The sequence below is a fragment of the Meleagris gallopavo genome, chromosome 4 (assembly GCF_905368555.1).
Source record: "Meleagris gallopavo chromosome 4, MGAL_WU_HG_1.1, whole genome shotgun sequence".
NCBI lineage: Eukaryota > Metazoa > Chordata > Aves > Galliformes > Phasianidae > Meleagris > Meleagris gallopavo.
The window spans coordinates 51,304,550-51,331,460 of NC_139407.1; the positions used below are offsets into that span (position 1 = coordinate 51,304,550).

The following is a 26,911-nucleotide window of genomic DNA, read 5'->3' on the forward strand; positions in this document are numbered from 1 at the left end:
TTTCTGTTTAGTTTAGTGTGATATTCTTTTTTATTCAGGAGATTTTAAATACCATGCTCCCTAAATCTCAAACCAGAGATTAGCAGGAGATCTGTTGAGTCATCTAAAAACATAACTGAACAAGAATTGCATTACTGGCTCTGTGCCAACAATTCAATATCTTAAACAGCATTTGTTCCCACCCTCTAGGGATATTCTATATATTGCAAGGCATCCTTTGAGTGTTCTCCACCTAGCTGAAAGAACAAAGCTATATATAAAACATGCATGTACAAAGATTTTATCCTTCTTTGTAAACGTTCAGTTACCAAAATAGAAAGTAAAAATGGATATGACAATGCTTTTTTGGCAACTGGAGCTATAAAAACACAGATTTTATTCATATGCAACCTTTGAAGTTATTGAGGTTGAGAAAAGAGCTTAGCTCATTGATGTTAGAGAAATACAGAACAGTTGTGGTCTGAGGATTTATGGCAACCACAAAAATCTCTGCTATGCAATAGATCTCAGTTGTTTTTTGTTGTTGTTTTTAGTAGCTGTAGTAGAAACAGGACTTACTGATGAGAAAACCTAAGCTATTTTGCCTACGCCTACTACTTTACTAGATCTTATTCATTCAACTTCATTAACATACAGAAAAATAAGTTTCAGTAATTTCAAATGAGCTTTTTAGCTCATTAAACTAACCAATGATTTATTAACTCATAATTCTACTTCCAATATTATTGTCTCCTTTATTATAGGTAAAATAGCATAAGGAAGAAAATAGTACACATGATGCAGAATCAGAGAGGTTTAGGTTGTCTCTAATGTTACAGACAGGTTAATGAAAGGCAAATGAGGTTAAGGAAATTATGGTCTGTCTAATGCTCCTTGGTAAACTCTAAAGTTTAAAATTTCGGTTTAAGTGAAGCCCCTTTCTTTTGTAAATTCAGTACTAACAGTTATAATACAAGAGTCACATTCAGTTTAACAGAGTCTGTTTATGCATGCACATTAGCCCAGTGACTAATCTTTTTCTTCAGAGGACAAATTCACAGGTAATGCGCATACATATAGTCTTTATTTGCATGCAGTGATACCCAAATTAATCTTTAATTATGAAAATATTCCAGTGATCACCTAAGAAACAGGAATACCAATTCACCAATTCTTTTTTATGTAATAACGTGCCCAAAATAATACATGTAGTATCTTATACAATGAAGCCTCTGAACACTGAACATAGATCTGTGAGTATGAGTAGGAAGAGTTTGTTTCAACTTCATCTATATATGAAATTAATATTTTGAGTGAGATATGTTCTGAATTTTTAGTTTTCAGACATATCAGAGATAGTGAAAAGTAATTTTTATAAAAAACAGAAAATAACAATCAGAAGTTAATGTTCATGCCAAGTCAACAGTTTCTGTTATATGAGGGATTTTAACTGAAGCCTTCTATAAGATACGTGAATGTTTTGATTCAATCCCAAGATAAGAGTAAAAAACAAATTAATATGCTAAATACCTCTGTCCATGTCTTCGGGGAAGTTAGTTAAGATGATCATAATAGACCATGATTACCTTAAAAATGCATTGCATTACTGGACAGATATACTGAAATAATCAGAACAATATAGTTACTGTCTTACTTCTTCAGGTAAGAGAAGTATAAAGAGACATTTCTAATGAAAGTGAGTTTAATATTGATTGGGACTAAATTGGAAATGGTTGAGGATAAAATTCATCTCTTGGAAGTGTTCTCTTATCAGACATAGCATAATTGTAGGCAAAACAAAATGATAAAGAATTTATGCCACAAACTCCTTAATTCTAGGCTTCTATTCCACAGAATGTGAGCCAATGCTTTGTGACTAATGTTTAGGTTTAAATATTTCAGAGAAACCATTGAATCTAAAGAACTAGATGAGATATTGCCCCAAAAGGGGTTTTATCCCATGTATTCTAGAGAGATGAACCATGTTCTGGAACTCGAGCTCCATTAATTCTTCGTGAAGGCTAAGGTGTATCTGGAGACCTCAGTGTATAGCTGCACAGAGCTTACTAGTAAGAAACCACTGTGTGTAAAAGCAAGATTTGATCCGACCATACAAATATTTTAATTGGAGATACACTTTCACCTTTCCTTTAGCTACAACCATAATCTTTCTAGAAGAAAGAGGACCAATACTTTCCTCAAATGGCTCCATGCCTTCACCTACACTTACGTGAATTCCTCACCCTGGTAGAGAAGTTTCAGCCCAAACGTATTCAGAATGTGAAAATAAATGGTGCTTGCTTACTCCCTGGCTATAGTATAATCTGAAAGCTACACGCGCATTCTTCGACCTTCCATTTAAAGCTAATACATTTCTAGGTTCTATATGAAACATGAGCTGATTAATTTTGCTTATGCCAGAAATAAAATGTAGAAGAAACATTTCCTCTCTTGTTGTTCTTCTCCCTCTTCCTATAACTGATCTATATTTTACGCCAATGGCTGCTTCATGTAAATTTGAGGACAAGCTTAGGAACAACAAATGCAGAGGTTTTGGTCTCTAAACCAGCCCTGTTACATGTCATTCTTTTGGTAGTGACCATAGTAGAATTCTAAGAATGTAAGAAGTACAGAAGTTTACAAGAACTACTTCCTATGTTGTCTAAACTACCTCTGAGTTTCAAATTCCTAGAGGCAGGGAGACTACCCAGGAAGCATCACGTAATCTTGCTTTTTTTTTTTTATATGCCTTTTTGGATATCAGCTAGCAAACTCCAGCCTACTGTCAGTCAAGCAGACTGATTAGATGTGATTATGCTCTCTCCCATTATAGCCCATATTTTCTTCTGCTTAGTAAATGGAGATAAGGTATTTATTTAGGTGGTATAGGTGGTATTTATTTAGGTTTGTACTTTTTAAATAAGACAAATCCTGAATTTGTTCATTTTCACATGTTGTTGGACCACTGGTTCTAACAGAATATATTTTAATCCTTTCTTTTGCAGAATAACACACTTTCATTTGACTAATGGGAATGGAAAAAAATTGATTGTCTCTGTTTTCTTTGGTGAGAAAAGTGCTGTAGATATGAAAGTAAGGGTAATGACAGTACCATAATTGCCCTGCTTATGCAGAAAGCAGTAGTTCTACCTGTAGTTCCCAGGAGTTTCATGCTAAGTACACTCTGACAAACATATGAGGGAAAGACCCACAAAGAACTCAGAAGAGGAAATGTCTACTTTCTGACTAGGAGTAGGAATATTATTTTTGTTGTTAGTTTTATAGACATAAGAGTTAGTTGAATACTAAGCCAAAATGGAGATTAGAACTTACTCGTTTTAACTGATTGCTAAGCAAGAGCTTTTAGTATCTTTATTTTTCAAATTGGCTACATTAATTGATTTAAGTCATTCAGTTAAAAACAAGCTATAATTTATTTTCTTAGAAACAGGAATCTAAGTTTTTTAACCTAGCACAAAAGCTTTAATTTTTTAAGCATATGAATTATGAGGATATCAAAAAAATAATAGCATGAGACATGATAAGAGATGACAAGACCTAGCAAAGGTAGAGTTAAAAACATGCTGTATACAAACCGGTTAGGTATACTATTCATATAAAGATTTTATGCTTTAATTTTTTATCCAATTAATCTTCTTCTAGGCAGCACAAAGGTAGAAACAATCTGTAAGTATTCTAAACTTGTTAAGAAGCTTTTCCAAAAGAGTAGCATAACGCATCTGCACTAGTAAGAGGTAAACTATAAGGTCTAAAGGTCTGTGCAGAAAATGAGCTCTAGAAATAAAAATAAGTCTGGAAACTGAACAGAAGAAAATAAAAACTCCCAGCTGTACATCAACATTATATAAGAAATAAAAGAGGATGAAAAGTCAGTTTCAAGATACATCTTAATTAAATTTGGAAAAGAAGCACTAAATGTAGTACTTAAACTCTACAGAACAGAAAATCTATGGACTTACCTTTTTCATACAGAGTCACTATAGCTAAAAATATATATATATTTTTTTTTGAAAAAAGATGGACATAGAAAAGTGAAATGAAAGCTCCATGAAGCAAGACCCAGTGACAGTCACGTTATCTTCAGCCTTGGTTACACAGCTCCAAGTAAGACTTGCATAGACCTATCGAAAGCAGAATTGTACCTTCAGAGATGTCAAGTATTTTCTGCCTGCTTAAGTCACATATATTACCCTTCACTCCTTCATTAATGTTCATATCAAAATTATTTTTGAATGGGAAAAAACTTCTAGTTTTTTAACCTGACTCAGGCCTCTCTCATCCATCATACTGCTATTTAGACTAGTCAGTGACTAAAAAAACAACATAGATGTAACTCTCATTAAAATATATTTTCACTTTACTCTTATAGCTTAAATATAAATCATTCTGAATAAATTTCTCAAAGCACTACAGCCTATATTATATATTACTAATCTACAAAATCTAAAACTCAAAAGACCTTCGTATGCAAGTCAATGTGTTTAGGAAGAAAACTAAGATATTCACTGTTGAGTTGAAGAATTTAAGTCTTCAGTGCTATCCCTTTTTATAGTGATTTTGCTAGTACTATTATCTTACAACAGCTTCTGTGACTTTTGAGTACTCTTACTGCCTTATTTCCTTTCTTTTAGTGCTCCCTAATCTTAACAGGTCACAGCATCCTACTGATTCTTCCTCCAAACTCCTGATAAGCTCATTTGAACTTTGCTTTCTTTATTGTTTTTCTGAGAGGCTTCAGGCAATTTGTCATCAAGCACTGAACTCAAATTGACACCCCTGTATTCTAGTACTTACACATCATGTTACAAGCCAGTAATCTCAATGTTTTTTTTGTGTTTTTTTTTTGTTTTTTTTCCCAGGTAGATGCCTGTGTCAAATTTAAATTCTACTTGCCTAAGGGTTTTCCATGCTCGAACTGCCGTAAGCTTTCACACCTGTAGAAGCAATATTTGCTTTTTTATCCTTGATCTGTATCTTACTGCATATAAATAGTTCTTACCAAAATTTTCTAATAACGCAGTTTAGAATTTTCATAAATCCTTTAACAAACTAAGCTATGCAGGATTACTGGATATGACAGGACATCCACAAGTACTTCCTTTAATTCCTGTGCTCTAATATCTAAGGAATTCTGAATAAAACGCTATAAGACTGAAAACACAAGGGGAATTTTTCTTGGACATACACAATACAGGAACATATCATAAAGATCTTTAAGATCCAATTAAAATAATGAACTTAAGTTCTTGCAATTATAGAAACTTATTCCGAAAATTCTCTTCTTCTTCTATTTTTTTCAATTAGTCAGACTGCTATGTTTCTTAGATTTTTCCCATGATTTTCACATGAGAGGATGAAGAACTTTCACCTGAAAAGTTTCTTCTATTTTTCTTTTAAACCGTAATTCTACTTTCTGATTTTACTGTAAACATCTCCTGATCTCTTTTTATCTTATTACAAGTGTCACCAATTCTCAAATTATGATAAATACGAGTTAAAAAAAATAAAGAGACCCTTTCTATTATACTCCACTCTGAGTGACAACAAGAAACTCGCAAGTCTTTAAACACCAAAAGAAAATTGTAAATGATTCTTAAACATGAATTGTATTCATGACTGTATAATCAATGAATGCACAGATGTTATAGTTATGAAATATACCAAAGAGTTTCGCTATATAGTTATTATATCAAACAGAATAGATAGAATGCTGACCCATACCCTGAGCTCACTGTGCAACTCCAGAGGAGAGGATCTCCAGAAGAGACCCTTCCCTACTAGTAGTCAGGTCTTAAATGGGTGTAGCAGAGGTGGAGCCAGGCTCCACCCTTTCCTGCAGCACAGGTGAATTGCCTTTACCTGTGCTCCCGTGGCTGACTCATTGCTTGCCTCAGGTGATCAATCAGAGGTTCGGGCCGAGATTCAGCAGTTCCCATACACATGACCTTAGAGAATTCTTAAGCATAATTTTTTTGCTAAAAGTAAATCATACTTACATAATCTTGGAGTGAGATTGCTTTCTTGAACTTGCAGCTCATGTATCAGTAGGCTCTTTTTATGTTTTACGTCATTTATTTATTCAAACTGTAATTCTCATCCCATCGTAAAGTGGAATGAAGCTGTATGAATATTCTGACCTTGAGTACAGGCAAATGAAATAGTCTGAGTGTCCAGATGTGTATTTCCAAGTATATAAATCTGCTTGTAAAGCACTTGAGAGACACTGTTGTTTAACTAGTTGTAATAATAACAAAAAAAAGCAATTAGAAGAACTCTTTAGAAGGCCAAGTTCTTAAGACCACCTGAAGCTGCCTTGGAATAATATTGATTTTAGATACACTGATATATCTCCATGTATTCTGTGCCAAAAATTGTAACGTAATACTTGAATAGCTGCAGGATTTATGTATAAAAAACTGTATAAATTAAGGTATACAGCCATCTAGCTTGTTCTAGCTTTATCAGGTCTACATATAAAAAAGTCTTTGAAAAGATATAGCCTGCCTTTAAGTTTAATAGCTATGAAATTTTGCTATCGGTCTTGATGCTTGCAACGGCTGTTCTTTGCAGGCCATCCCTTTTATTCTACTTCATAAAACTGACTCTTACTATAAAAGATTCAAACTTTGTTCTGATCTGTAATCTTAATGAAGGTGAGACCTTAAAAAGAAGATTTCTAAATATGACAGAGCATTTTTATTCATACTTCTTGTTTCTCTTGTTGCATGGATATTTTTAAAAGATAAAACCAGTACCTGCATCTCCTCTAGATGTAATAAAGTTCTTTACAAAAATCTTTGGTGTGAAGTAATTTGCTTTTTAGAAAGCTTTATGATTTCACTTGTTCTTTGATTTAAATGTTTTGAGTAGAAATAATACAGTATGTAATCAATAATAAAATCTTCACTAATAAAGTAAGATAGTATACGGTGATACTGATTCAACTCTAAAACTAGTGATCTACTTGAGCTAAGACAAAAATCTAATAAATAAAGCCATGTTAACCTACAATGGCAGTTAAATCTATTCCTCTTGTGGGCCTACTAACTTCTATCTAAGCTGTTCTTATGACACTAAGAAGGAAAGGAGAAGAAAAATAAAACATTCACTGTATGTGAAATTTGTAAATCCATCATAAAGTGTGATGAATAGAATTTTTCCCACCAAAATATCACTACAAAATACATATATAGGTGTATGTACACATTTGTTAATTTACACTAGGTAAATCAAAACATTCTGGAGATTTGATCACTCAGTATAAATTAAGTGCCTTTTTTAAAAAATGCGCAATGTAAATATAGCTTCCTGAATATATTCAGGAAAAATTTCTTCCATAATAATTTCTCTGTCAATCTTGCAATATTAGATGAGCTAGAGCATATTTCACAATAGAAGTATATATTGATATAAAAATAGATTTTCTATTACTCCAAAACTTTAAATGACATAACGTTAAAGCTTTTTCACTACAATAATATTAAAGCCTATTAAAAACAATTAGCATGGAATAAGCTTTATCAAGTTAAATTTCAGGGGATCTCACTGAGACCAAAGCAGTGAATGATTAATACCAAACTTAAATGCGATTCATTTTCTACTACTCCTTAATGAAGCTTAGAATGCAATTTATCTGAGCTCTACTTTGAAATCCCCAGAAATTACTTAGTCAGAACTTCAGGCTCTGTCCAGTTACATTTTTCTGTTGCTGGTGTCAAAATCTGTCACTGAAGAACAACCAGGCCCATCTTTCAGAGAAAATAATCTGATGATATTTAAAGCTGTTACATGCACTGTGCACAAAACTTTTGTAATTAAATTTGAAAATAATCAGAATATATATTTTTGTTGAACAACAAATTCTCTAAGGTTAAAAGCAATATTTACTGCAGGACTTTTATGGAAGACCTTTATGCAGAAAATTTTAGGACACTCCTTTGGGTTTTGAAGTTTCATGGGTTATGGGAAAACTTTTTATATGTTATATATACTATATATATTCTTTATATAATTATTATCCGTTATTTTACTTCATCCTCATGCTGCTGCACTTTTTTGAGTTGTTTTTTGATTTTGTTTTTGTTTTAAGTATATATACAGTATTTCTTCAGTAAAATGTTGATTTTTCTATTTATCTCTAGTATATAAACATAGTGGAAAAAAAAAGCTCTTCTCCTTCCTTTACTCTCCTTGAATCACTTTTGTATCCTGAAAGCCTAGCTCTTCTGTTTCGGTAAACAATTAATCTACATGTATTACTCATTTTTAAAATAAATGCCAAGTAAATAGGCTGGGAAGGTAGTTCACCAGCTGAAGTAATATTCTCTGGATTCATACAGTGTGTTTACAAAGGCTGGATTTTCCACTCAGAACCTTATGTGAAAGTTTAAAAATCATTTTATCCAACAGGATGCAAAATGGTCTCACTAGAAAGTTCAGTTTTCACACACACAGATTTTCAATCTCATTAACTTATATAAACTCTCTAATTTGATTGTAGTCTTGTTACTTAGCTTTTAATTTTGTATGTGACAGATGTATATCAGAAATGACATGCAGGTGGGAATATCATATATTAAATCAATTTAATCACATTTAAACATTTCAAGGTTTGGTAGTGCTGTACAAAGCTCTTTGTTAAAGAGGCAAATAATAAATAAAAGGCAAATAATAAATAAATAAATAAATAAAGTCACGGGTAACTATCTCTAAGCAAAGTTAAAATGCTTTAACATGATAATTGTCCTTAAAATAATGATTTTGGTGCCCACAATTAAGAAACTTTAGCCAGCTGTTTCGTTATTTTAAGAGCACTAGAAGAATGCTAAGGTGTGTTGAAACACTGCTATTTTTCCTCCTATTCAATGGGAAATTATGCTTTTAATGAATTTGTATAGTTTTTTTTCTTCATCTTAATAGAGATATTATGATGAGATAGATTGATTGATAGATTGATAGATAGATAGGTAGGTAGATAGATAGACAGATACTCTCTCACACACAGGCCAAAGGAATGTGGACTTGGATCAAGAATTCAGAGAAACTCTCTAAGCACATTCCACGATTTCAGGTGTACTTTAATTTCCTGAAAGAGCAAAATTTGTGGTGATAATTTTGAGGATATTCCAGTGGCAATAAGGCCAAGAGTACTTCAGGTGAGATCATTCTTATCTTGTCTGCCTGTCCTTTCACCACTATCAATTTTTCTGAAGTCTGTTGGAAGTACTATATTATTACCACTAAAGCCTGTCCTATCTAGGCTTACTTCTGCAGAAGTAGGTCTACTCAGCTTGCCTATTTGCTTACGAATGCTCTGTGCAGGAAGTAGTTTATTAAAAGCTTGTAAATAATAAAATCATTTCATTTAAAAGATAAATGTCTTATCTTCCCCAAAAATTAATACATATATGTAAAATAGTAATAATAATTATTATTATTATATAGCGTCCACACCCCTGTAGACAGTAACTTCCCTCACCAAAAGGTGAGCCAGAGTTGCTCTCTTTGGAAACTGGAACTGAGGGCCTCCTGGGATGGGGAAGGGAGTGCAAGTGCAAGGTATATGTTTCTCCAACAGGTTGAATGAAGTTCCTCTGCATTACATTTTTCTCTATGTTCTTTTGTGTTTGTTGTGATGGCCTTTTTGTGGGTTTATCACTTTGCTGTGATAGCCCTGCTAACAGCAAACAGCTGGGTGAGGGTATTTTTAGGGTTCTCCTAAGTTTCATTGCTCTTCTATGCTTTTTTTGTGTGTGAAGTGATTAACTTCTTACCACTCAGTTGGGCACATACTATTCAGCTACACCACAAAATTACAAGCTACGTGTTTACTCTGCTTGCCTATCACCAAATGATAATTAATACTCATGACATCCATTTACAAGATGTCTCTGAATCTCAACAAACAAGCGATTGATTACTGTGCTTGAGGGTTGTCCATAATCATTAGGTATGCTTTTCCTTCAGAATCTAGTTTGTAATCTATTTACATAAGAAGTGAGATATTTTAATCACTTTCTCTTAGGAAAGCTGAACAAACTATTAAATGACAACTGCATGTTCCTCTTCAGGCTTCCCCCCCTCCCCTTTCTTGTCATAGTACTTACTACTGACAGGATCAAAGTCTTACAGTAATGGAGAAATATTATGGTAATAATGTGCATTTATCTAGCCTTATGTTGAATTGGAGAAATCAAATTCTATTAGTATTTATTAAAATCTGATGTAATGTAAGGGAACATTCACCTGGAAATATGGATAAATAAAAATACAGAAAAAGTAGAAATTTATATACAAAATAAATTAGAAAGCAACTTTAACCTAGTTTTATATCACAAACTAAATCTAGCATAGTTATGTCACACAAACAGATTGCAGAGAGACATCATGCTCCAACTAGTATGCAGGTGGATGACCCCTGTTACAATTACACCCTCCAGCTGCTTATCATTACCCTTTTGCCAGCAGAACTGGGAGGCCAGTAACCTTCAGCAGAGTGATTTGTGTGAATGATCCCTTGTCCATGTCAGACAAAATCACCCAGATAAGCATAAGCAATTTAAATAGTTGGCTTGAGACTGTAGACAGATACCTTCTTTCAGATCTAGCTGTGCTGGTGATTGTTTCTAATCCTTTCTGTGCTGGAATCTGTATCACTCTCAGAAAGTCCAGGCAAGTTATAGATGACTTGGGACTATTTCTGAGACAAACTTGTTGAGACCTATGTATGCACTGCATAAGTTCAGTTGTTAACCTGACAGTACCAGTTCTCTGGCAGACTCTGTTATGAGCAGTCTAGTATCGAATCCGTATCATTTGAAAAACTGACTTTCTTCTGAGCGTGGATTAGACAGAATTCACCAGAAACATTTTACCAACGTAGCTGTGGAAAGGAGTGAGTTCCAGCTGAAGAAAAAGAAACAGATAACCAGGACTGCTATATCAGCAGCAGCAGATGTGCCTTTTTGTAGCTTCAGGCAGCTAAGAGTGGCAAGAGATGCAATCCATTGCTGACATAGTTTTGTTCTCAAGTTAAGAAGTGGCTTTACAAACACCTATATAAAACTGCATTTGTATTGTTTGAGCCCCGTGTTAGAAGGCCTTTCAATGCTTGTAACAAGCATCTTATTTCATCCATGTCAGCATCATGCTGACAATAAAATATTTGACGTTGCATCTGATCCCAGGTTCCAAATATACTGTCCAATAAAGATGGCCTAACTATGAAAAGAAAATTGCAATGAAAGAAACATATATAAAAAATTACTTATGTTCAGCTCGTATCAAATCTGAGCCTTAGCTAATTTAATGCAATTAAGTGTGAGGATGTTAGTAATCAAAAATAATTTTTCTGCACCTTGTCAATAAACAAATTCTCCCAAATGTGTTTATATTGAAGTCTAGAGTTGTTAGAATGCAAAAAATTTTATGAATGAATCAAAGAGATTCATTTTATGATTTTAAGCAGCAGAAAATAATTTTATGGATAAGTCTAATCTATACCTTATTAAATACAATAAAACACTTTGAAAAGGAAAACCAATTTATTATTTGTAACATACTGAACATAAAGGTTTTGTTAGGACTGTGCATATTATAAATGCATTAGCAATAAATATTGAGTTTGTTTTGTTATTGTGCTAAAATTGCTACTCATAGTATTGTCACTTTGTTCTGAAGGGTTTTAACAAAAGGCTGTTACTCAAACGTCTTCCAATCAAACAGCAGGGAGGAGATGTGCAGAGGCACAGAGCTCAGCTGCAGTTCACACGCTAGAAAGCTGGTCCCTTTTGTCAATGTCTTTCAGTCTCCGTAGATCAGTATGTAATCACAGTACACTTTCTGCTTGTGTCAGTAATACAAAGAGGATGCAAATTCAATGATTCTTTAACTGAACATAATTCAGTAAGCATTTATTCAGCATGACTAAAAAAATGTCGCAAAACTACATGAATTTAGGTTAGCTAATAAAGAGGTAATATGAATACTATGGAGAGGCCTTTAAAATAGTCAAGCAAGTTCGTGGTAGGGTTGTTAGCAGAAACTTAAGCTGATGACTGCATTGGTAGTTATGGTACTTAGAGATAAATCAAGCTGGCATTAGCATTGTAATCATAGAAATGTTTTGCTATGTGGAAACAGTGTAATTTTTTAATTTTGCCCAGCAGTGGTGATAATTCTATTTTTACAGTTGCTTATGTTCTCTTTAGAATATACATACAAGGTGAGTCAGTTATATGTTGATTAATGTTGATGCCATTCTTCAATAGCCTCATGAATAATAAATGAGGTAGTGGAGGTGAATAAATGTCCTTAAAGATGAGTTGCAGTAAAATATTCAACATTACATGCTATGACATTGTGTTACCCTCCCATCTCCCTCCTTAGGCCTGCCTGTTATGCACAAAGCCTTGCTCAGGACTGCCTTAACTAATAATGAACACAAATCCGTCTCAAACTGGAGGGCTGAAAGAACTGATTTCAAACCTGATTTCACCTGGTTTAACAACTGAGGACCAATTGAGCATGTGCTAAATAATATGAGTCAGCCTTCCTACCTAGTAAACAGTGATCAGCGCAAGAGCCCTTTGAGCTCCTCTGCACCACATCTGACTGAAGAATGGAATCTTCCCTCAAGCAAGGATACCTATCGAGTTTATGCCTGTGCAGAGATGCTTTATTCCTTGCCAAGATTATATCTTAGATTGATTGTGTGCATAGCCTTCAAACATAAAGCCATTGGTCAAGTTTTGAAATGGATTCAGGCACACCTATGCTTCTTACTACTATGGTTCAAGTAGTTAAGAAAGCAGGGGATCAACTCTGAAAAGCAGTGGGAGGGCCTATATGTAGAAAAAATAAATTCAAGTGTATCTAGCTATCTCAAATCCTGAGAAGTTGCTGTCTGATTTATGATTAAGTTTTGTTAAATCATATCAATAAATATATTCCCTCTTCTCTCTTATGAGGGAAGTGTAGTTGACGTTTGTGACAAACGCTAAAAGACGTACTGACGTATTTAGTTTCACATATCATTGTTAGTTACGTGAGTGGCAGGTTAACTTTTATGTTGATTACTGCAACTTTTTCTTTAGTCTCTCTTATGCTAATTTTAGTTCTTTAATCTATTCAAATTACAGCTTCTAAAATTATATTTGTCCTCTCTCATTTTTTCTGTTACACATTAGCAAAGAGCCCAAGTACTGAAGCTGTTTTCCACAGTGCAGTAGGTATAATATCTCCATCTTCTTAATGATCTTATACAACTCAGGCTTAATTTTGTACCATGATACCTCTATCTTGTTTTGTCACTTGTAGTTTTAAAGTTCTATTCTCCCCTCAAGTTCTACTTCAGATTTTAATGTTAATTTATTTGCATAAAGTGTACTCCCTGTCCCAAAGCTCTCTATTTCCTCATTCAAAATTTTAAAAATAAATAAATAAATAAATAAAAATTCTAGGAATAATTGTATCAGTAAGAAAATAAAGAACAATAAAAGGCAATGTGGTAAAGACCTCAGTTACTAATCTCTTAAATTTCTGGGAATATAGTATTGCCATATTTTGTACAGCAAAAGCATGTTACTAGTGATAAACAATAAGAAATACTGATCAATAAAATAATTTATAATATTTTATTTACCTCCAATTGACTTATTGATGGAATATATTTTTAGAAAAATGCTTTTCTGACTTGCTTCGAATAAGACGCTTACAAACCCAAAATCTTCAGGTTAGGTTCCTAAACTCTTATCTGTGTTTACTAATCTGTGTACAGTAATGGCCTGCTTTTCTAATCTAAATGCTTATAATCTTTCACCAGAATATCAAGATTCTAGAAATAAGTTTTCCAATTTTTTCAGATTGTGTCTGAAACTATTTTTCCTGTGTTACATACATGAAGTAGCACTAATTGGCTTGCTTCTCTGTTAACCCTCTTTGCAACCCTCAGTACAAAATGTCTTTTGGAACTTATTTCAATGTTTATTAATTCTGAAAATTCATCATCTCTACCCCACAGTCTGTGTGTCTGGGACACCTGTTGTCATTGAGAACTTCTAAATGATGTCTCCTAGGATGACATTCTATGGCATATTCAACACTGCTGGTAAAGTCAGTGACACAGATTTGCTTTCAACAACTTAATCCAGGCCAAAAGTGGCAGACAGATTATTCAGCATGACAGAAGTAAGAAAGGTTTGAAAAGGCTTTTCATTTGCAAGTGACAGAAACAAGTCTTACTGGGAATTCCAAATGTAGCCAAGTTAGGATCATTTTTGAGAAGAACAGATCACTATTTCTTAAATAAATTTGGGATGTAAAAGGTGAGAACGCTAGTGTTTCAGTACCATCATTCCCAATATAACTTAGTAGAAATGTATTCTTGCAGAAATTCTGGTGTCAATCCATGTATTTACAATCCTTCCATTAGGAAATATTTGCCACTGGCAATTTTTCAAGTAGTATATTTATCATCCTCCTATTTTAGCAAGCACTGACACATATTAAGCTCCATTTGATGCCAAAATTTCAATGTCTTCTTTAGACGTGAGTTTTCTAGGTCAGCATTTCCAAATATTTATGTATTTTGATACATAAAATGAAAATTAAACATTCCTAACTCATGAGGAAAATACAGAGCAAACTCATTCTTCCCATTGAAATATTTCACATGGAAAAGTAACTAGAATTTTCTGAGCATTTAGGAACCAAAAATAGCAAGAAAATAAATGGAGGAAAAAAAAAAATACTAAACAACGCATGAGGACTACTGGGTCAGTTAACGGGTCAAAATGATGCATGGCCTCCTGGGACTGGTTCCTCAGTACAGCCTCCAATAAAGACTAAGGAAAATAGCAGTCAAACCTTGTTTTGCTTAACATTTTAATTTTCATACAGTTCAAACAGTTGTTAACAGCTATGTATTAAGAGGGTTAGGTCAGATATCAATAGCTAGCTGTAATGGTATAATGGGATGGAAAGTACAACGCTAACAGCAGAGTAGCAAAGCCTTCAGCTACAGCAAATGAGAACAAGCCCAAATACAGCAGATGGAGAAATGAAGGAAATGAGCAGCTTACATTTAGAATGCCTCAGGTAGGCAAGGGACCTCCTGCAAGAGATACTCTTGCCTCCACTGCCAACTCTTAAATGAGGTCTGGGAAAGGCTAGATCATCTCTCCATCCCTTAAGGTTATTCAGGATCACTGCATGCATCTCAGCTCCCCTGGGTTGGCCCTGTCTTCCCACCAGGTGCTCATGTACTGTTTCAGACTGTGACTTAGCATTTCCATTACACTAGCCATGCCTAAATTTGACACGTTTATATTACAAATGGTCAGTAAAGTGTTTAGGTAACTCATCTCATGGTCTTTCTTGCCCCTTATGTTTCACATATGTCTCAGTACTTCTGTTGTGTTATGAGACTATTCTCTACAAACAGGAATGAACACAGAGCATTGATGACAGATGGGAGAAAATCATTATATCATTTGATATATCACTGAATACACCATTTCAGATATGTACAACTGTGCCATTACATATCTCAACAATTTAATTTAATTTGCTTAAATAACTTTAATTAAAATGTGCCTAAGTAACTCTCACTCAAAATAAATGAGTGGTTTTCCTCTTGTTTTTCCTTAAATGACCTTAAATACTTTTTGTTATCTCTCATGTTTCAGATCATTTGGAACACTCAAAATACTTAGGGGGCTATAGGAGCCTTTTAAAGCCTCTAATAAACATTCTTAGGAAAAAAAAATGTAGGCAAGAGAACTTGTATGGAATGGTTAATACCTAGTAGAATCTAATACATTGTAAAATGTGTCTCCCTTGTTGTTGTTTCTGAGTTAGAGGCTGCCTAAGAATTTAGGCATTATGTAGGTTAAAGTCTACTTTCCTTTTGGAGACAGAAAAAATGAGATTGTTTTACCCTTTGTCTAAATATTAAATCTTCTCAGACTCATTAAGACAGCTGAAGTACCCAGCAATGTGTTTAGCTAGCCTAAAGGAAGAAGGCAAAAATGAAGGTGGGTTGCATTTGAGAGAAAAGTAAGTCTGCTGCTATGAAACTGTGAAATTTACTGCTTTTATTGTGTATCAGATGATTAGAAGAAGTAATTACACAAAACATTCTGTTAGTGCTTGTTTGGAACACCACAGCAGTCTTTAGACATTGCGGATGATAATTGTTATGTAGTATTGTAGATGGGGAGACAGGATGTAAGGCTAATCTACTTTAACAAGACAAAAGAAACAACAACGGAATGCCTAAAATATGACAGCATCAAGATGTTCCCCTTTGTATTCCTTATCTGTGTGTGCAGAGACTTCTCAAATGTCCACAGCAATCTTTGAGACAAAAGGAATACTAGGAGGAAGTAAACGACCCCCAAGGACTAAGAATGGACCATCACAGTACTAGAAGGATGCTAGATGGCATGATGATTGATGAATAATGCTATGTTTGTTAGGCAGTCATTAGGAGTGAACAGGTTAATGAATTTGGGAATTTAAGGAATATGTAATATATGTGAAAATATAACCTGTTAACGAACCATCAGCTGGTGGAGCGCTCTTGGTGAGTTATCTAGATGCTACCCCACCGCTGCCAATAAATGCTTAGCGGTAACAAAACTTTGCTGTAAGTTTCTGCACATCGATTTCTTTGAAGCACTACCAAGGACTTCTTTTGTGTTATTATATTTACTGAGTTGGCATGACAACTTAAAAAGTAATCACGTGATTTTGAGAGTCTACTATCTTTGCTTTAGCTATTGCATTTTTCATTTTTATTAAAACAGAAAGTTGGCATCTAAATTCTCAAAACTGAAAGATGATATAAATAAACTTTAGAGAAAACGACCTTGTTTATAAGACTTGCTTTATTTATTTATTTGTAGTAACAAGTAGTATACAACTATTTTCTTGTTAGTGCTGCAGTTGCCTTTGCTGAATCCTAATACAATGTATGAAGGGACAGAGACATTTGAAATGCGAACTAGACTGCAAGAAAAGATATTTTCTGACTGCATTTTGACATGCAAGCAAGTTGGTACTGACAGCTGCTCTCTATCATAGAATTGGAGGCAAGTATTCAAGGAATTGCAAGTCTGAGCAATTCCAAAGGAGCTAGTAACTCCAATTCTATTTGATCCTTACTGACAGGATTTTAATAGACACTTATTGGTTTGTAAAAGAGTACTCTGTTCAAGCTATAAAAGACTCCAGGGAAAATTTTTCTGTTCCTTTTCTTCCAAAGGAGATCAGTTTTTTCTTCCTCTGTCTCTTATGTAAAAGGCAGCAGAAGGGTGATACTATTTTAGTGGGTAGAGCAGTTAAGTACAGGAAGAACGATTATCTCTTCTGGTAAATGATCAATTTTGCAAATTTCAGCAAAGTCAGTCAATCTGACGGCAGAAATGTTTTGTGACAAGATAGATGGGGAGAAAAGTGACGCTTTAGTGGTGCAGGACAGATGCTGATTATTAAACACCTGTTTTATTTCTCTAATATATGGGAGTACACTTTAGGCATTGTCTTGAAGGAAACAAAAACTATAATCCCATTTGATATACGGAATGCCTCTTCCAAAAAATTATGATGGATGTTCCAAAAATAACGCCTCTTCTTTTGTTATATTGGTTGTATAGCACTAGAGATTAAACTTTCATGTTAATATTCCGTTACATTTTGTTGCCATGTTACAGATGGCAGAGAGGGGCAGTCTGACAAAATGGCGTGTGACGTGGAAGTGCATATAAAGCAAAGTGTGTCACTGAATTGCTCCATGCAGAAAAATTTGTGCTGACTGAGATTCATCAACACTTGCTGAACACTTAGGTGCTAATCAGTGAATGTGAGCACAGTGAGGTTGTGGGTGGTGTATTACAGCACTAGCAACAGTGATGTTGCTATAAAAAATTGTAAAACCATGACATTAAGACAAACCACATTGCAGATGTCTATGCTCAGCTGTCACACCATTAAATGAGGAGCTCATCCATGCAGATTGGCAGATTATGACCAGAGAACTGTGTATGGAGCTGAATATCAGTTTCAATGCATTGGAAAGGATAGTGACAATGTTGGAATATTGCAAAGTTTGCACCAGATGGGTTCCATGCACGATCTTACAGAAACAGAAAGAACACCTTATCTAAATTTGTCAGGACATGCAGAACAAATATGAGGTTGACTGTGATAGTTTCCTGGTTTGCATCATTGCCTGTGATGAGACATGGTGTCAAAACTACAAGCTGGATTCATAACAATAGTCCATGGAGTTGTGACATGTGAATTCCCCATTGAGGAAAAAGTTTCAAGATGCAGCCCTCAGCAGGTAAAGTGATGTACTGTCATTTGAGATAAGACAGGAGTGATCCTCCTGGATTTTCTGCAACCCAGACAAACAATGAACTCTGACTCTTACACTGTGACTCTGCATAAACTGAAGGCTCTGACTTCCAGAGTCAAGCCAGAGAAGAAAACCAACTTTTTCTTGCATTAAATAACACCAGGTCTCATACCATTTTGAAGACTATAGATCACAGTGCCAATCTTGGCTAGAATGTCTACCCATACCCACTCTGTACTCCAGATTTGACTTCCATCTGTTTGCGATGATGAATGATAGACCACACAGGCAACATTTGCCTTGCAATGATACTGTCATAGCAGCAGGTCACCTGCACTGGTGCAGGTTTTTATGAGTGTGGCTTGCAGACTCATGTTCATCACTGACAAAAATGCATAGCTAATGGTGGTGACTATGCTGAAAAGCAGTGTCATTGTGCTCTTTGTATCTGTTGTAGTTCCCATGAAAATAAATAGGAGGTGAAACTTTAAGAGTGACCAATATATTACTGCTTGCAACTTGCATCAATACAGTATGAGATGAGATCAGGCTCTTAGGGTTTTTCCCACTGCTGGATGCTGAAAATGTGTAGCTGATTTTTAAAGTCATCTTCCAGATGTCACAGAAGTAGGGAAAATATCACCTAGTAGGAGCTACGTCTTCAACTCTTGAAAGGGTAGGTGCTTGGGGATTTGCTTTCCACCGTTAACTTCATACACAGGAGTTGTTTGTTTATTTATTTATTTATTCTCAGTAGTGATAATACATTGTTTCTTCTACTTTGCTTTGAGTGCTATGATTTTAAGCCCATTTAACCTCAAACCAGTTATGTTTTGATTTTGTCCAAGGTATCTGAATTCACTTTACCAGAGTAATGTGGAGTAAATGTTACTAATAGGATTAGATTGTAGACCAGTGCACACAAAAAAAATCTTGATAAGAGAATTCCTCTTGCCCTGCTTGTACATATTCTGAACAAGTACTGTGTTTAAAGCAAAACCAGAAGTATAACTTTGGTGTGTGAGTCTTTGCTATTCTGTGAAAATATAATCTTGTTTACCATTGTCAGTGTTTAGTGGAAGTGTATATGTATGAAAAAGTATGATGGAAGTGTTCCACTTTAATTTTCTGAGTTCTTATTTATCTGGCTAGCAATGGCTGTGATGTGCCCTAACCCTCAGCATAAGCCTAGGGGTTTGGAAAGATATGCGTTAGTTCAGCTGCCCAAACACTTCTTAAAATCCAGTTAAAAGATGAAATTATATGATACAGCTTGAGCTGAACTTGTACCCTAAAGATGTTGAAATGAGGAAGTTTAAATTGCATTCTTTCAACTGGCTGTTTGCCTTATTTTGCAATAAATCAATTCAGATTTGCTGATCTGTTGGAGAAACATGTCCTGTTTTTTGTTTGTTTGCTTGTTTGTTTTTGTTATTTCACTAATGGAACTGGAAGGATCAAATGAATGTCAGTGGAAACATGAGACCTCTCTTCAAACAAATACGTTTAAAGCTACAAGAGATATCAACCCTAGGATCTCTGAGAAGTAGCTAGATTTGTCAGTACAGAACCTTCAGCAGTGAAGTCTTGATTCTGACAAGAAAACTCTTTTCTTCGTTGTGGTATAAGTAATATATTCCAAAAGTAATGCCCATTTTATGATGTCAGTCCATGACAAAAGAGGTGGATATTGATGGTATGGCAGAAGAGATCAAACCTTCTTACTAATATTCCGTTACATTTTTGTTGCCCTGTGACAGATGGCAGCAGAGGGGAACTCAGATAAAATGGTGACTGATATGGAAGTGTGTATAACACAAAGGTATGTCATTTAATTGATCAGTGCAGAAAAATTTACACTCATTGACATTTCACTGATGCTTACTAAACATTTATGGAGATCAAATAGTAAGCACAATGAGGTGGTGAATGGTGTGTTTCGGCAGTGGTGACAGTGGGGTGAAAGACAAGCCACAATCCAGATGTCCATGCACAGTTGTCAAGCCCCTGAATGAACAGTGTCTTGACCAGTTCATCCATGCAAATCTGTGCTCTATCAAATAGTGTTGTTGTGTGCTTTGTGTCTGCTGTAGCTTCCATGGAAGTAAATAGCAGGCACTACTTTCTGAACTGTGTCAGAGCTATAAACATTTTATATTACTGAGCAGCAGAAAACCAGTGTGTAAGTGAAGAAATCATAATTGTTCATGAAGTGTTCCCCTGAACAGCACTCTGCATTGATGCACTTTCATGCTTTAGGATTCATCTTTCAACTGCGCTTTTACACAATCGTTACTGTAATGCGCTTCTGGGCACGGCATTAAAGTAATAAATAATTACAACCATAATGACAGAAAGCAGGCACAACATCTTTCACATTTTTAACTTCACAAATCTGCCTGTGAAGCAATTTTCTTCATTATATATCACTTGAAAGTATTTTGCCTGCTCTTATTGTATCCTAACACTTTGTTATTTCAAGTTTATGTTCCACTAGTTTCTTTAGGTTGGTAAATGTTTGGTTCCTGTAAGGTAATTTTAGTGAACAAACAGGGTTATTTTTTATGTATGTGAGTGTGTGAAATTTCAAAGACAGCCACTTGATCAATATTTAAGTTGCAAACTGAAGTGGGATGAATTTAGTGTGATCTCGTAGTGTAAGAAGTATCAAGTTTCTGAACATAGCAGCCCAAACTCTTTCCCAGATCATTGTGATGCATGTGTAAGGTTAGAAACATTTTAAATTCTCATGCTGTTATGCATTTTCTCAGAGAGCAAGAGCAATATTTTCTTTGAGTGAGTTCAGTTATGAAAGTGAAGTGTGCAAAAGGTACAAGTAGGGATGGACTACCTAAGGGAAACACAGACATTGCCTGAGCATGTAGGAATAGAGATGCAAAAGGCAAAGATTATCTGGATTTAAAACTAGTGATGTGAAAGGTAGAGGTTTCTGTAACTAGGTCAGCAGCAAAAAGAAGTGTATGGAAAGCAAGGTATTTCATTAGCAGGCCTAGCAGCCCATTATCTGAGATGAAGAGATGTGCAGTATGTAAATGGATAATAAGATGCTGCATTACTGAGTTCAGAGGGTTCTAGGCAGCAATACAAAGTCCTAGTGGTAGCCCCTTACAAGTTGTGTTCCTCAGGAATAGATAAGAGAGTCATTACCGCTTTTAACGCCCTGGGTGATGCAATTTTAGCAGCTTATAAATAATGCCTTTCTTGAGGAAGCAGTAGTTTTCTTAGAGTATATGGTTGCCACTCTAAGGATATATATAGTTTGGAGGAATGAATGAACAGGACATTAGTCAAGTTCAGTAAGAACAAAAGCAGATCCCAAATCCAGTAATCTGGTGAGTAATATTCAACAGTATAGCTAGTGCAGATTAGACCTGATTACACTGGTCTGATTACACCTGATTACACAGAAAGATAAGTCAACATTATGCCCTTACAGCAAAAGGAGCTATTACACACCAGACTGGATATACTCATAAGAAGTACTGAGTCAGGTTTGGGGCTTCTCAGTATGAGAAAGACATTGACATAACTGTGTATGTAGTGAAGAACCTTCCAGACACATAAGGAGTTGAAAAATGAAACATACCAGCAGAAGGGGAGTAAAGAGGGTTTAAGTACTAGGAGAAGACTGAGAGACCTTATGTTACTTGTAAATACTTAATGGGAAGCATGCAGAAGACAGAGTCAGATTTATCTTGAAATGCACACTGATAAGACAAAAGACAATAAGCACAATTTGGGATATGGGATGCTCTGCTTTTGGGCACATCAGTACAGAAAGGACATTGAGGTGCTGGAGCAGGTCCAAAGAAGGGCAGCAAGGCTAGTGAAGGGCTTGGAGAATATGCCCTATGAGGAGAGACTGAAGGAACTGGGGATGTTCAGTCTGGGGGAAAGGAGGCTGAGGGGAGACCTTATTGCTCTCTTCCATATCTGAAAGGTGCTCATAGCAAGATCGGGGTTGGTCTCTTCTCATTGGTGACAGGTGATAGGACGAGGGGAAATGGCCTCAATTTTGCCAGGTAAGTTTAGGTTGGATATTGGGGAACACTTCTTTACTTAAAGGGTTGTGAAGCACTGGAATAGGCTCCCCAGGCAGGTAGTTGAGTCACCATCCCTGAATGTGTTTAAGAACCATTTGGATGTGGTGCTCAGGGACATGATTTAGCAGAAAGTTGTTAATTAGGGTGGTATGGTTAGGTTATGATTGGACCTGATGATCTTTAAGGTCTTTTCCAACCTGAGTAATTCTATGATTCCATTTCCATAGTCAGATTGTCCAAATGTTGGAATAGGTTGTCCGGAATATTGCAAAATCTCAATCTTTTGGAGGTACACAAAAACTTGTGTAGGTAAATCCCTGAGCAACCTGATATAATTGACTTAGTGAAGAACACACTAAGAATTGGAACATGTAACATCTAGAAGACCAACCTGAACTATGTGTAATCACAATCGTGTGTAAGAAAGCTTTGAAGCTTAATCTGGAGAAATGTTGATGAAAATTATTTGGTCAAATAATCAGCAGCTATACTCCCGTAGATCATATTGGAAACTGATACATTTACATGGGTTTGTACCAGTGTCCATATAGTTTGTATTTACAGATTTGTTCTTACTTGGGATAGGTCTGCAGAATGATTCTGGGCTAAATATGTTAGGACATATTAATAGTGCTCACAAAGTTCTTAAGGCAAATTTAAATTTTCAAAACTTCACCAAAGTCTGAAGATTAGTCAATTATTTTTCTTTGTGCCTCCTCTAAGGGAGATTTAGCATTTATGATTCCCTCACATACAAGACAGTGAGGCAACACTTTCCTGGCACTGGTTCTACTGCTTCAAGCAGCATTTTAAAATCTGAATTTATTCCACAACAGAGGTGTCAGGAAGTAGTGCTATAAGCCATCAGTAAATGACATCCCCATAGACCTCAAATGCCTGTGGTAGCTTCATTTCAGATCTGTTCAAGTCTTATATTTCCACTTGCTTGGTATCACTATTTCAATCCCAATATTATAATAGAGGAAAACTGACTTTTCCTTTTTATTCTTGAGATACCACTGTGACCACATCCTCCCATTTTTATTTTTATTTTTTTTAATATATATAAAGCTTTATGATTTGTGGGGATGGGAAAAGGGAAATCAGTGGGGAAAAAACAGAAACTGATCTTTTCTATATTTATTAATCTTTCAGAATTCAAGCTGTAATTAGGACACTTCACTTTTGTCTTTTCAATGATAGTTCAAATAAACAAAATGCTGCAGTGCGATGAACACCTCAAAAATAAAACTGTAAGCAAGAATAGGTTTGAGACATCTTTGACATAGCTTTGATAGGTACAACACCAAGATACGCTATTCCTGTTTCCTACTGAAGCAAAAAAAATTATACTGGCATAGTCAACACCACCCCTTGAGTAGCGAAGCTGTCTCCACTACAGACTCAACGGATGCGGAGTGGCTGGAAGTGAACATTCTTAGGTTAATTTTATACTTTTGAAAATTTGTTACTTTATGGTTTTTCACATGCTTCCTGCGGTATTCTGACTCTATCTGACTCAGAGAAACAGTAGAAAGGTATAATTGTTTTAAGGAAGATGATATAGAAATTACCAATTTTTGCATAGAATGATTAGAAAAATGTGCATTCCCTTCTAATTAGACTCACAAGAAACTTGAGTCTCTGGCAACTCAGCAGTTTTTCCTATTTCATTTTTTGTGCAGTATATTGAGTTTTAATTAAAGAAATATTACTGTTGAAGAGCTGCATTTTAATTACAACTCACATGCCCTAATTTTTAATTATGAAGTCCTTTGGCAAATCTTGTTATATAACTTGTCACATTTCTGAAACTGTTGGAATATCCTTCAGATTTCTGTACTACTGGAATTTAGGACAAGTGTACCTATGAATACAGATTTCTAACATCTGCTTTCCTGAATATACCAAGTGTCTTGTTAATGTTACTTCAAAACAGCAGGTCTACCATGCTGGACAAGAAAGTAATTTATTTTCTCAATCCTGGTTTATTAAGCAAAGCCTAACTGGAGTGACATAAAACCAAAACCATAAGCCCTCTACTCAAGGAATATAATGTTTTATGTATCATGATGGGAATATATGATTTTTCCTTAGAACTAGAAAAGATCATAAAGATCCAGAGAGAGTAATCAGTGTTAAATTAAAAAAAATAATAATTTCATACCATATTAAAAATGATGAGACTTACTAATTTCCAAGACAGTTGTTAATTGTATTCATCATGATGTTTTATCTCTTGTACTCCTACTAGAGAATTTCAAGGAGGCATGTAGCAGGGCCTGCATCCAAAATTTAGACCCCCCCCCCCCCCCAAAAAAAAAAAAAAACCAACAACAACAACAAAAAATATTCTAATGCAGATGGAACTGCATTTCTAATTATTCTCTCTTGCCAAATGGTCTATAAAAGATCAGCTTCAATCATACGTTTCATGACAAGTGGAAAAATAAATTCTTCAAGATAAGATGCAAATTAGGGACAAAGTTCTGCTGACTCCCAGGATGTATAATTATGCTTTGATATGTCACAGAGTAAGACAATCCTACTTGATTTAAATTTTGTAAACTTAAAATGTTTGTCTGGTAAAATGGTAGGGAGAGAGATATTTGGAAATGGTTAATTCCTGAGAAACATCAAATTGATCTTGAAAAGTAAATCCAAACCACATTAGGAAAACACCTCTCTGGAATGCAATTTCAAATGACAATAATGTACTGATGAATCTGTAATTACATTTTTTGTATGGACAAGCAGGACTGTAAACATACTACTTAGATTCAGAGCCACAAAGATTTTAACATATGGACTGCTGGAGAATACTAAGTATACTGCAAAATATGCTGATAACAAGCAAAAAAAGCATCAACAATGTCATCACTGTTGATACAGCAACAACAACTGAAAAAAAAAAAAAAAAAACAACCAGCAAACAAACAGTAGGACTCCTTAAAAAGTAGTCCCAGCACAAGATATGAAGGCTTGAATATAGTGTATAAGCACAGAATATGATTAATAATGTGCCACTTTGCAACACTTCAAGAGCTGTGCTTCATAATTGGTACTGAAAGTTGATATTCCTAGAGTAGCTCACCAGTATAGCTGTAAGGAAACTGATTTTGACCAATGATTCCTTGGCTACACACTTGTATGTATACTTACTGCACATTTGCATTGCATACTGATAGTTACACATGCAAACTACATGCATGTATATCTATTACAAATGAAAAGTCAAGTGATTTTTTTTTTTTTTTTTTTTGAAAGTTACTGATTCACTGTAATGCAACATCTTTGGATTCCAGACTAATGGTAAGTATGTATCTAACATGGAACTAAGTGTTCAGTGCTCAAGGAAGAGATCAGCAGTATACAGAGAACAGTTATGGTATGCTATTTGGTACAGTTTATTCCAAGCAAAGTTAAGCTTGCCCTAAAGCACTTGATTCTTCCTTTAGTTTAAGCCTTGGTCATGTTATGCTTTCCTGCTCCCTGGCACAACATGTTATAGAAAAGCAGTGTTTTTATTTGAAACAATGCAACTGCCTAAGAGCTGGCCCTGAGCAAGTTGGATTGCTTACATAAAGCAGTGTGGTGATGCGCAGAGGTGATAGTGAGAGTTTTGGCAATATTGTAACTCTTTCATCAGACATAACATTGCCTGTAGTCCTGTCTTCAGAACACTACTTTTTCTCTCAAACTGGAATTAAGATCATCATATTTTGGCTTAAGATCTCATCAGCTAAAATGAAGGACAGTTTTTTTTTTTTTTTTTTCCTTCCCCCCCCCCCCCCCCCCCCTGCATCTGAACTATATAATGCTGTTTTGATTTAAGATAAAAATAAGCAAAATGGGAAGGAGAAGTGTTAAAGTCTGATTAGCTGTAGAAGTGCATTGTGCTGATGTTGCAAGGTTTAGGAGGGGCTGCAAGGATGGCCTCTGAACAGAGCCCAACACTGCCCCATGTCAGATCTCAGCCAGCTCCAGATGCTCCAACAGGGAACCACTGCTGCCAGAGCTAAGCAAGCCCTGTGTGATGCTGTTGTGCCCCTGGGAAAGCAGATTTAGGAAAGGGAAAAACTGCTGCACAACAGCTCCTGGGAGAGAGGAGTGAGAAACTGCAAGAAACAGCCCTGCATCCACAAAGGTCAGTGCAGGAGGAGGGCAGGAGTTGCTCTAAGCTCCCTCCATTCCAGGAGAGGCCCACAATGAAGCAGGCTGTTCCCCTGCTACCCATAGGTATCGCACAGAGTGGATCTCCAAATGCAGCCATGGAGGAGCACGAGATGCAGCAGTGGATGTGGCATGAAGGCCACAGCCCATAGAGAGCCACTGCAGGAGCAGCCCCGGGCTGTAGCTGAAGCAAGAAAGGGGAAGAAAGGGGAGAGGAGAGGAAGGAAAGAGTCCTGGTGCAGCAGGAGATCTGAGGAAGCTGCTCTCTGTGGATGGCCAGAGCTGAACCAGTCGCTCCTGAAGGTTAGTGCTG

The 26,911-nt window shown here is 35.5% G+C and overlaps 1 long non-coding RNA gene across 1 annotated transcript in view; it reads right to left on the bottom strand.

Annotated features, from left to right (window-relative positions):
- The window catches only part of LOC146544509 (uncharacterized), a 57,842-nt gene that overhangs the window by 29,992 nt on the left and 939 nt on the right, over positions 1-26,911 (bottom strand). The gene's annotated exons all lie outside the window — the stretch shown is intronic.